Consider the following 10,230-nt stretch of genomic DNA (forward strand, 5'->3'; position numbering starts at 1 on the left):
CTGTAATATACAGAGCGCAGGGGGGTACCTGTAATACACAGAGCGCAGGGGGGTACCTGTAATATACAGAGCGCAGGGGGTACCTGTAATATACAGAGCGCAGGGGGGTACCTGTAATACACAGAGCGCAGGGGGGTACCTGTAATATACAGAGCGCAGGGGGGTACCTGTAATATACAGAGCGCAGGGGGGTACCTGTAATATACAGAGCGCAGGGGGGTACCTGTAATATACAGAGCGCAGGGGGGTACCTGTAATACACAGAGCGCAGGGGGTACCTGTAATATACAGAGCGCAGGGGGGTACCTGTAATATACAGAGCGCAGGGGGGTACCTGTAATATACAGAGCGCAGGGGGATACCTGTAATATACAGAGCGCAGGGGGGTACCTGTAATATACAGAGCGCAGGGGGATACCTGTAATATACAGAGCGCAGGGGGGTACCTGTAATATACAGAGCGCAGGGGGGTACCTGTAATACACAGAGCGCAGGGGGGTACCTGTAATATACAGAGCGCAGGGGGATACCTGTAATATACAGAGCGCAGGGGGGTACCTGTAATATACAGAGCGCAGGGGGTACCTGTAATATACAGAGCGCAGGGGGTACCTGTAATATACAGAGCGCAGGGGGTACCTGTAATATACAGAGCGCAGGGGGTACCTGTAATATACAGAGCGCAGGGAGGTACCTGTAATATACAGAGCGCAGGGGGGTACCTGTAATATACAGAGCGCAGGGGGTACCTGTAATATACAGAGCGCAGGCGGGTACCTGTAATATACAGAGCGCAGGGGGGATACCTGTAATATACAGAGCGCAGGGGGGTACCTGTAATATACAGAGCGCAGGGGGGTACCTGTAATATACAGAGCGCAGGGGGTACCTGTAATATACAGAGCGCAGGGGGTACCTGTAATATACAGAGCGCAGGGGGTACCTGTAATATACAGAGCGGAGGGGGGTACCTGTAATATACAGAGCGCAGGGGGGTACCTGTAATATACAGAGCGCAGGGGGTACCTGTAATATACAGAGCGCAGGGGGGATACCTGTAATATACAGAGCGCAGGGGGTTACCTGTAATACACAGAGCGCAGGGGGGATACCTGTAATATACAGAGCGCAGGGGGTACCTGTAATATACAGAGCGCAGGGGGGTACCTGTAATATACAGAGCGCAGGGAGGTACCTGTAATATACAGAGCGCAGGGGGGTACCTGTAATATACAGAGCGCAGGGGGGTACCTGTAATATACAGAGCGCAGGGGGGTACCTGTAATATACAGAGCGCAGGGGGGTACCTGTAATACACAGAGCGCAGGGGGTACCTGTAATATACAGAGCGCAGGGAGGTACCTGTAATATACAGAGCGCAGGGGGGTACCTGTAATATACAGAGCGCAGGGGGGTACCTGTAATACACAGAGCGCAGGGGGTTACCTGTAATATACAGAGCGCAGGGGGTTACCTGTAATATACAGAGCGCAGGGGGTACCTGTAATATACAGAGCGCAGGGGGGTACCTGTAATATACAGAGCGCAGGGGGGTACCTGTAATATACAGAGCGCAGGGGGTACCTGTAATATACAGAGCGCAGGGGGGTACCTGTAATATACAGAGCGCAGGGGAATACCTGTAATATACAGAGCGCAGGGGGGTACCTGTAATACACAGAGCGCAGGGGGGTACCTGTAATACACAGAGCGCAGGGGGGTACCTGTAATACACAGAGCGCAGGGGGGTACCTGTAATATACAGAGCGCAGGGGGTTACCTGTAATATACAGAGCGCAGGGGGGTACCTGTAATATACAGAGCGCAGGGGGGTACCTGTAATATACAGAGCGCAGGGGGTACCTGTAATATACAGAGCGCAGGGGGGTACCTGTAATATACAGAGCGCAGGGGGGTACCTGTAATATACAGAGCGCAGGGGGGTACCTGTAATACACAGAGCGCAGGGGGGTACCTGTAATACACAGAGCGCAGGGGGGTACCTGTAATACACAGAGCGCAGGGGGGTACCTGTAATATACAGAGCGCAGGGGGTTACCTGTAATATACAGAGCGCAGGGGGGTACCTGTAATATACAGAGCGCAGGGGGGTACCTGTAATATACAGAGCGCAGGGGGGTACCTGTAATATACAACAGATGACAGAGAAGCCCGATGCTAATATGACAGAAATACACAGTAAAACACTTATATATTCTCTTGAAATAGGGTCATTTAGTTTAACCCTTTGGCCAAAGCGTTGTAAGCTTGCGAGCCACGACAAGGCAGACACTTATATACATGTATATAATGTATAGATATATATATATATATATATGTGCTGTATAGTGTAAGCTTGCGAGCCACGACAAGGCAGACACTTATATACATGTATATAATGTATATATATATATATATGTAGAGGTATCAGTACCGTGTTAGCCGAGCTTCAATAATCAAAAAATAAATAGATGATACCGTTCTGTGGCTAACGAAATGCTTTTATTTGTGCGAGCTTTCGAGATACACTGATCTCTTCTTCCGGCGATGTTACAATGAATGAAGCAAGCAAAAGCTATACTATAAACAGTGTCTATTGGAATGTTATCTGTGCTGGTCCTTCCCCCGGTGTGGATGTGTTTTATGGCTAGAGGTGTCAAAGGGTAACTGAAAGCAAGTGAAGAAAGAGTGTGTATGTGTATCAGTGTGAATAAAAATGAATGGAGAGCCCACAGTATATACAGTGCTCTACACAAGGTGTGTGTGGAGTGGGAGTTAATATAAATGGTGTGGGTGGGTGTGGAAATGTGAGAGTTTGTAGCACAACTAAAAGTGTGTGTGGATACTATGTGGTCCCTATTGGTGTATAGGGATGGAAAAATAAGGAGTATTAGTATGTGTGAGAGACAGCTGTGTGTGCATACATATAGCACAGTATGTACAGACATGGCCTTTAGCGCTCATGGGAAGAGAGTTCGCTAGTGTCAGTAATGACTCATAAAATTTCGATCTCTGTTTAGGCCACTGCTAAGTGTCCCGAACAGTTGCATAAATTTGTATTCATGCAACCGTCTCTCTTTCGCCGTTTTAAGATTACCTTTGAGTATGGCAACCCTCAGATCGTTCATCTTATGGCCAGTCAGATATATATATATACAGTATGTGCTGTATAGTGTAAGCTTGCGAGCCACGACAAGGCAGACACTTATATACATGTATATAATGTATATATACATATATATATGTAACGGGTATTCCACCCCACCCAATCTCATATATAGTGTGGGTGAGTAGAACATGCGGTGTTACCGGTGTGGTGCGTATACCTGCAGGCTCACAGGAGGTCTGAGCCTCCGCTAATGAGAGCCTGGGGTGAATCCTCTGGAACGAATCTTCTTTCAGCGCCTCCACCTATGTAGGATTCTAGGGAAGTGTAGAATGACCCTACATAGGAACCCAATCAGAAACCACACACACAGTGATTATATAACTAAGAACTTTACTAACGAATAATAATGATAACCGGTGTCTCTCTCACGGTGAGACACTAACAGTGACGTCTCGCAGGACGATTCCCAAACACTAGGTGATCCCACCCAGTGTCCCAAGAACCCCACCCAATGTCCCGTACTCCTACAGAGATAGTCAATGGGTGACTGCGCAGTCACTAAGAACCTCTAGGCCTGTTGGTGCACATGTGATGGTGTAATACCTGCCGAGCACTCCGGTGCTCGGGTCAGCAACAAACTTCTCAAAGGGTCAGACGTGTGATGAGTCCGTCTGATCCTCCAACCGAACTCCTTGCACGTGCGGACCACTAGGGCGGTCCCACTCTGGAATCGTCTCTGTGGACCCCAACGTGGGTCCGACCGCTTCCACAGGAACAGCAGCAACCGCTGTGTCCCTATCTATATAAATGGTACTAACGTGACAGGAACCCTAACCTAGGGCCTGTCCCTGTAGTACAACAACCTGTAGTGGCTTGGGGAACTCCTAGGGCCTGCAGGGGTAATGACCTGTCCCACTCCCCCAACTACCCAAGTCCCTTCGGTAAGTGATCTGGAATGGACTAGAGTACTCTTCCATGCAGTACTTGGGCGTCTACCTACTGTTGGCTAGCCTAGTGCAGATCCTCTCCAGAATTCCTGACCTCGTTAACAGGCTATCCCTTCAGGTATCCTACCCCTAGCGCTACCTCAAGGTGACTAGAACAGCTATAGCCCTTCTCCAGACCCACTACTCTCTGACTAGTCCCAGCGCCTACCGCAGCAAGCTGTAACTCACTGGAGGCTGCAGCCAACGTGCTGCGCAACAAGGTGCCTGCCTATCAGACCTCACAGCACTGCTCGCTGTGACCCTGACAATGCAGCACTCTAACAACACTAAGGGCAGCGTCCCTATCTTGGGCCTCCCTCAGTACTTAACCCACTACACTAGCAGGGGGTTGGGGCCTACCTGGGGTGTGGGTACCTATGGGGTGCAGGAGCTGCTCTCACTCCCCGCACCCTTCTTCCCTCACAGCTCCCTAGCTCCAACTCTCTATCACCTTCTGAACAGTTACCCACCCAACTAGTGGGGAGTTGGGGTCTACCTGGAGTGTAGGTACCTATATGGGGCAGAAGCTGCACTCGCTCCCTACACCCTACTTCCCTAACAGCCCCCTGACTCCAACTCTATAACTGCAGACTTCCTTCTCCCAGCTCCCACTAATGTAAGTGGCAGGGTCCCTAAACTGAGGGCTGCCCCTGGCAACACTCACCTTACTGGGGAGCTGAGCTATCTCTGACCAAGGGGGTGCTGGCCTAATACAGGGGAGTCCCTCTCTCCTGCACCCTACCTCCTTCCCTTGTCTGCCTCCTTGCTCTGCTTCTTCCTGACTGACTTGACTCATGCAAAGCCCGGGAAATGTATCTCTTTTCCTCCAGGGCAGTCCTACATCTCTATTGGCTCCTATCAAGCACCTGGTGCCTGCCTCGCTATGCCTCATGGGAATTGTAGTCCCGAGGCCCCTACAATAACATTGGGACCGCGTGCGTTCCTCCCCTCTGCCTACACTAACTCCTAATGGCCGCCTCAAGCTCTCCCTATGCTTCCCTACTCTCGCGCGACCTCCTAAGAGCTGCCTTAGCTCCCTACCCCTATCTGCGCATGCGCGACCTATCTGGGGCTCTCCTGCCCTCGCGCGATCACTGCGCATGCGCGACTTGAAGCGCAATGGCGGCGCTCTCCTCGCCGGCCGCCGGGACCTTAGAGACGCGACCGCGGCCTTAGCAACGGCCCGATCGCGTCCCCGGCAACCGGCCTGCTCGCGGAGACAGCGCACCGCTCCCTGCAACGGCCCCCACCCTTGGGATGGCCGTCGGGTCTGCCGCTGGCCAGCGGCAGTACCCGGCATCGCTTGTGCCCACGGAGGCTCCCGAGGGGGTCGCAGGGGGCAAAGGGTGACCTGGCTACACTCTCCCCCTGGTGAAACACCCAACGCCCTCGCTTGGGGAACGACATAACAGGGCACAATTTCACACACTGACAAATGGCATGGCATACCCCGTACACTTAACAGATCGGCTTTAACCTCACCAACACATGTCACATCACACCCCATAATTCCCGAGGCTAGCTGAGACCATTTGTGGGGTGCCCCTAACTGATCAGGTGGGGGTACCTCACTTTTGCGTCCGTGAGCCTCTCCCAGAAAATTCTCTTGAAGAGCACACTCTGGGGTGACAGTCACTGGTTCAGTACTACTTCCTCCCCCTGGTGGAAGGAATAGCACAGTGTCTTTCAACCCGGTCTTTACCTGGTCATCCACGCCTTGGAAACAGCAGGCCAGGCGGCCAAGACCTTTCCCACGGTCCACTACTTGGCGGATGGGCCGCTTCTCTTTCAGCAAAGTCTCTGTTTCACCTGGCAGGGGGTAAAGGGTAGATACCTTACCGCTGCGGTGATTCACGGTGTCCAACAGGTCCTCGGGGACGCTGTCAGTTCCCACCTTGGTGGTATCGGGACCTGTCCCCAACTCTTCTGGGACAGCCCACTCACTGACTCGAACTTCGGGAGCGTTGGATCCCAGTCCTGGGACCACTTGTGTCGGAGCACACGGGCTCACACTCCGCTCAGAAGCCGCAACTCTGGCCTTCTTCACGGCCACCTCCATCGGAGCCTGGGGGGGGCAAGGGGGTTCCGTACCACTCGGCTGGCTTGCGATGGGTTTCTCTTCTTCTGGCACGATAGGCAGTGGGCACTGGTCCACTCGCACCACTGGACAGCCATCTTCTAATGAGGACACCTCCGCCAGGACGCGATGCCGAGGGGAGCCCTTCGCCCGGGCGACCAGACTTAAGGAGCCATCGTGCTCCACGGTCACCTGGAGGCTCACCCCCAACACCCCTGAGGCAGTCGACTCACCCTTGTCGTCTGTAGGTACTGGTCCCAAGCCTAGGACCGATGGTACCTCTGCAGTAGGTCTGACTGACCATCGAAGGGCACACGGGCCCACAGCAGGGTCCGCAACATCGGAATACACCAAACAGTCTAGCACGGCGTCAACGTATGGTTGCAGATTACAGTGTTTGCTCCCCCTGGTGGAATCTGTAGGAAGGGCACTTTCTACAAGTGAGTAGTTCTGGCTCTGCTCTGAGTCACTCACATCACTGGGGAGGGGCTCTGATTTTCGCGCCAATCCCGGACAGATTGTTGCAACATCTTGCTGTGCAGGTTGGCAGTCAGCAGCACGTGCGCTCTCCTGATTTGGCGGGAAACGCCATCCTGCTTGGTCTGCGTAGACTAGGGGGTACCCTTCTGAGGGGCCCCCGGGCATGAACAGTGCGGACGGTGCCTTTGCCAGGCATATATTCTCAATGTGGGTTACTACAAAAAGAATGGTCTTCCATGTGGACGTGGGATCTTGCTCCTCATCTAAGACACATGTCCATGGCCACTCAGGAATTTTACACATATACTCCCGAACCTTCATTTTGGGTATAGTTACGGGAATGCCTCCTACCGCTACTACCTGTCCAGGGTCTAGGTATTGCCTCAAAGCCCAGGCCAGGACCTCGTCTCCGGACTTCACAAACATGGTGACAAAAATAGGGACGGGACAATTTGGAAAAAATGGACAGGGCACCCCAGGTGTATCTCAGCAGCGCCTCCAAATGTAACGGGTATTCCACCCCACCCAATCTCATATATAGTGTGGGTGAGTAGAACATGCGGTGTTACCGGTGTGGTGCGTATACCTGCAGGCTCACAGGAGGTCTGAGCCTCCGCTAATGAGAGCCTGGGGTGAATCCTCTGGAACGAATCTTCTTTCAGCGCCTCCACCTGTGTAGGATTCTATGGAAGTGTAGAATGACCCTACATAGGAACCCAATCAGAAACCACACACACAGTGATTATATAACTAAGAACTTTACTAACGAATAATAATGATAACCGGTGTCTCTCTCACGGTGAGACACTAACAGTGACGTCTCGCAGGACGATTCCCAAACACTATGTGATCCCACCCAGTGTCCCAAGAACCCCACCCAATGTCCCGTACTCCTACAGAGATAGTCAATGGGTGACTGCGCAGTCACTAAGAACCTCTAGGCCTGTTGGTGCACATGTGATGGTGTAATACCTGCCGAGCACTCCGGTGCTCGGGTCAGCAACAAACTTCTCAAAGGGTCAGACGTGTGATGAGTCCGTCTGATCCTCCAACCGAACTCCTTGCACGTGCGGACCACTAGGGCGGTCCCACTCTGGAATCGTCTCTGTGGACCCCAACGTGGGTCCGACCGCTTCCACAGGAACAGCAGCAACCGCTGTGTCCCTATCTATATAAATGGTACTAACGTGACAGGAACCCTAACCTAGGGCCTGTCCCTGTAGTACAACAACCTGTAGTGGCTTGGGGAACTCCTAGGGCCTGCAGGGGTAATGACCTGTCCCACTCCCCCAACTACCCAAGTCCCTTCGGTAAGTGATCTGGAATGGACTAGAGTACTCTTCCATGCAGTACTTGGGCGTCTACCTACTGTTGGCTAGCCTAGTGCAGATCCTCTCCAGAATTCCTGACCTCGTTAACAGGCTATCCCTTCAGGCATCCTACCCCTAGCGCTACCTCAAGGTGACTAGAACAGCTATAGCCCTTCTCCAGACCCACTACTCTCTGACTAGTCCCAGCGCCTACCGCAGCAAGCTGTAACTCACTGGAGGCTGCAGCCAACGTGCTGCGCAACAAGGTGCCTGCCTATCAGACCTCACAGCACTGCTCGCTGTGACCCTGACAATGCAGCACTCTAACAACACTAAGGGCAGCGTCCCTATCTTGGGCCTCCCTCAGTACTTAACCCACTACACTAGCGGGGGGTTGGGGCCTACCTGGGGTGTGGGTACCTATGGGGTGCAGGAGCTGCTCTCACTCCCCGCACCCTTCTTCCCTCACAGCTCCCTAGCTCCAACTCTCTATCACCTTCTGAACAGTTACCCACCCAACTAGTGGGGAGTTGGGGTCTACCTGGAGTGTAGGTACCTATATGGGGCAGAAGCTGCACTCGCTCCCTACACCCTACTTCCCTAACAGCCCCCTGACTCCAACTCTATAACTGCAGACTTCCTTCTCCCAGCTCCCACTAATGTAAGTGGCAGGGTCCCTAACCTGAGGGCTGCCCCTGGCAACACTCACCTTACTGGGGAGCTGAGCTATCTCTGACCAAGGGGGTGCTGGCCTAATACAGGGGAGTCCCTCTCTCCTGCACCCTACCTCCTTCCCTTGTCTGCCTCCTTGCTCTGCTTCTTCCTGACTGACTTGACTCATGCAAAGCCCGGGAAATGTATCTCTTTTCCTCCAGGGCAGTCCTACATCTCTATTGGCTCCTATCAAGCACCTGGTGCCTGCCTCGCTATGCCTCATGGGAATTGTAGTCCCGAGGCCCCTACAATAACATTGGGACCGCGTGCGTTCCTCCCCTCTGCCTACACTAACTCCTAATGGCCGCCTCAAGCTCTCCCTATGCTTCCCTACTCTCGCGCGACCTCCTAAGAGCTGCCTTAGCTCCCTACCCCTATCTGCGCATGCGCGACCTATCTGGGGCTCTCCTGCCCTCGCGCGATCACTGCGCATGCGCGACTTGAAGCGCAATGGCGGCGCTCTCCTCGCCGGCCGCCGGGACCTTAGAGACGCGACCGCGGCCTTAGCAACGGCCCGATCGCGTCCCCGGCAACCGGCCTGCTCGCGGAGACAGCGCACCGCTCCCTGCAACGGCCCCCACCCTTGGGATGGCCGTCGGGTCTGCCGCTGGCCAGCGGCAGTACCCGGCATCGCTTGTGCCCACGGAGGCTCCCGAGGGGGTCGCAGGGGGCAAAGGGTGACCTGGCTACATATATATATGTGCTGTATAGTGTAAGCTTGCGAGCCACGACAAGGCAGACACTTATATACATGTATATAATGTATATATACATATATATATATGTGCTGTATAGTGTAAGCTTGCGAGCCACGACAAGGCAGACACTTACATACATGTATATAATGTATATATACTGTGACAGAAACCAGGGGATGGTAATAAATTCCGTATATAGGGCTCCCAGGATACTAGACAGTTTCTATCCTGTTTGGCCTGGGAGTGCAGCCTTATAATACATACACTCCATCCCACAGTTTGGCAAGCGCTGGAACTGAGGGATGAGAGATCCAGACCAGAGTTTGTCTGCTGCCTGATTTCTGTCACCTGTCATGCTAATTAGGAATCAGGTATGAAAGACTGATTTCCTGTTTGCTCTGGTCTCCCCACAAGAGCCAGGAGGCTGGAAGGCTGCTGAACTACAGAGGGGAGAAGCCTCCTCCCCAAACAGGTTCAATCTTTCTGTTCATTTGTGTAAGACTGCAAAAGTACCGTGTTTTGATGTTGGAAGTGGAAAAGCCACTTCCAACCCTGAGTCAGGGATATCTAAGTTAAGTTATCGCTCAGGTGAGCAGCTTTTGTTTTGATCTGTTTTCTGTTGTATGCACTGTGGCAGTCTCAGTGCCTGGGACTGAATAAACCAGGCATAGCCTGTTTAAAGGAACAGTACGTGACGCCTCATCATTTAACCTACCCTAAAAGACCGTGTTCTAAACAGTCCCGGACAAACGACGGAGCCCCGGAGTAAGCCGTTTGTCACATATGGTGGAGAATGCGGGCAGAGCACTAGGGGGTCTGCGGGTTGAAGAACTTTGAAAAAAAAAAAAAAAAAAAA

This window comes from Ascaphus truei, unplaced genomic scaffold, assembly GCF_040206685.1.
Source record: "Ascaphus truei isolate aAscTru1 unplaced genomic scaffold, aAscTru1.hap1 HAP1_SCAFFOLD_656, whole genome shotgun sequence".
Lineage (NCBI taxonomy): Eukaryota > Metazoa > Chordata > Amphibia > Anura > Ascaphidae > Ascaphus > Ascaphus truei.